The sequence below is a fragment of the Microtus oregoni genome, unplaced genomic scaffold (genome assembly GCF_018167655.1).
Source record: "Microtus oregoni isolate MIOR12 unplaced genomic scaffold, Mior012 000050F_ref0000143, whole genome shotgun sequence".
Classification (NCBI taxonomy): domain Eukaryota; kingdom Metazoa; phylum Chordata; class Mammalia; order Rodentia; family Cricetidae; genus Microtus; species Microtus oregoni.
In genome coordinates, this window is record NW_024543256.1 from 1,025,001 (window position 1) to 1,027,258 (window position 2,258).

Genomic DNA, 2,258 nt, shown 5'->3' on the forward strand with positions numbered 1-2,258 from the left:
ACTTTTACATTTGTGTGTTTGTGTGTGTGTGTGTGTGTGTGTGTGTGTGTGAGAGAGAGAGAGAGAGAGAGAGAGAGAGAGAGAGAGAGAGAGAGGTGCAGGTGCCTGCAGAGACCAGAAGATGGCATCAGACCTCTGCAGGTGAGTTACAAACAGTTATGAGTCACTGAACATGAGCGCTAGGATCCAAACTTGGGTCCTCTGCAAGAAAAACAAACATTCTTAACTGCTGAGCCTTCTCTCAAAACCCCACCATGTTGAGCTTTATTCTAAGAAAACAAGTATGCTTTAAAATTAGAAATCAATTACAATTTTAAGAACAAATTATGTGATTATCCCAATACATGCAAGAAAAAGCATTTGATAAAATTCAACACCTACTTATGATTTTAAATACACCATAAAGAACTATAACCAGAACTAAGGTCAGTGGAGGCCATTACTCTGAGCAAAAAACTGTGGGCAGAGGAAGTGGAGGTTAGAGAGGACTAGAAGATAGATACTTTGCTGTGTTCAAATTGAAGTCAAGAGTCCAAAAAATGCATAGCAATAAAACCTTTTACTTGGAGAAGCAGTACCATACTCCAAGGAAGCATCATCAACATCACCACCAACAGCAACAGCAGCAGCAACAGCCACCCCACCAATAAATGAAGGCTTAACTATCGGCCAGAAGAATTTTAGGAAACTGGGAGAGACCTTCACCTGGCATAGCTGTCTCTTTGTGGGCAATCTTCACCTGAAGTCTCTTAGGAGAAAATGAGGAAACTTTTTGTTTGAGAAGCAGGCAAAGTTTTCGTTCTTAAGGATAAAGGCTTTGCCTTTATTTGCTTGGAAACACGACCCCCAGTGAAATTTGCCAAAGTGGAGCTGGACAATATGCCACTCCATGGAAAGCAGGTGTGCATGCGCTTTGTCTGTCATAGTGCATCCCTTACAGTCCACAGCCTTCCTCAGTATGTATCCAAGGAGCTGCAGGAAAAAAACTTTTTCGTGTGTGGCCAAGTGGAGAGGGCTGTGGTCATTGTGGATAACTGAGGAGGGCCTTCAGGGAAAAGCATTGTTAAGTTCGCAGGGAAGCCAGCTGCTGGGAAAGCTCTGGACAGACACAGTGAAGGCTCCTTGCTAACCACGTTTCCTTGGCCTATGACTGTGGAGCCTGTGGACCAGTTGGATGATGAAGGGGCACTTGTAGTGAATCTGGTTATAAAAAAAAAAAACAAAAAAACCAAACCCAGCAATTTCACAAGGAGAGAGACCAGCCACCCAGATAACACCCGCAGGAAGACACTCATTAAGATGGAGAAGCAACAGCTGCATCAGGTGCAGCCAAATATCAGGGAGGCTTGTGAGAAGCTGAATATGGAGATGAAGGCAGGACACCAGGAGCACCAGGTTGTGCTAATGAGGCAGGGTTTGATGAGGTGTCAAGAAGAGCTTTAAAGAATGGAGGAACTGTGTAACCAAGAGGTTTAGAAACAGAAGCAGCTAGAACTCAAGCAGAAGATGACTTCAGGAAACTTGAGGAAGAAATACAGCAGCAATAAGAAGAAATTATGTGGTGACAGCAGGAAGGATTTAAAGGAAACCTTCCCTGATGTAAGAGAACAAGAGATATGGATGGGCCAAGGGCATAAACAATGGAGGCACTGCTCATTTGCCAACTGGTACCCCAACTCCTCCAGGATCTGCCATTATGATGCCAGATGAAACCCTGGGATTGACCCTACCAACAACTGAATGCTTTGGCCAAGCTGCCACTGTTAAGATTCCAGTCACACAGCGGTGGCAGCACTTCCAGGTTCCAGGGCCACACACGTGCAGACAAGCGCTCAGGCAAAATACTTAGCCGCCCCAGGGACCTTAAAAGGCCCTGCATGACTTACGTGCAGCATGATGCAGTTATATAAGCCCTTGAGCACATGTGTGAGTTCCGTCATCTGTGTATGACATAGTTACATCAACACTCTGTGTGCATGTGCTAGGCAGCCTTTAAAAGCTGGATGTGCAATCTTCAAGTTCTCTTTTCTCCACACCGATGTCCCCAGGCCTGTTTACGTGTCTCCTCTAATAAACTCTTAAGTGGTTTTGTTGCATGCTTTGTGCTTTGTTCTCACCCATGCTAGGTAATTTCAGCCACAAATCAAGGAATTGATAGAGCTCCCCCTGCATTCAACTGTCCAGTTCCTGGAAATGAATTTGCTCCAAATAAAAGCCGTTGATACTAAATAAAGTTGCAGTGTTTAGTTTTCTGCAAC

The 2,258-nt window shown here is 44.6% G+C and overlaps 1 pseudogene; it reads left to right on the plus strand.

Moving 5' to 3' along the window:
- The first annotated feature begins 539 nt into the window (after positions 1–539).
- LOC121437069 lies at positions 540–1,849 on the plus strand (annotated as a pseudogene).
- The last annotated feature ends 409 nt before the right edge of the window (positions 1,850–2,258 follow it).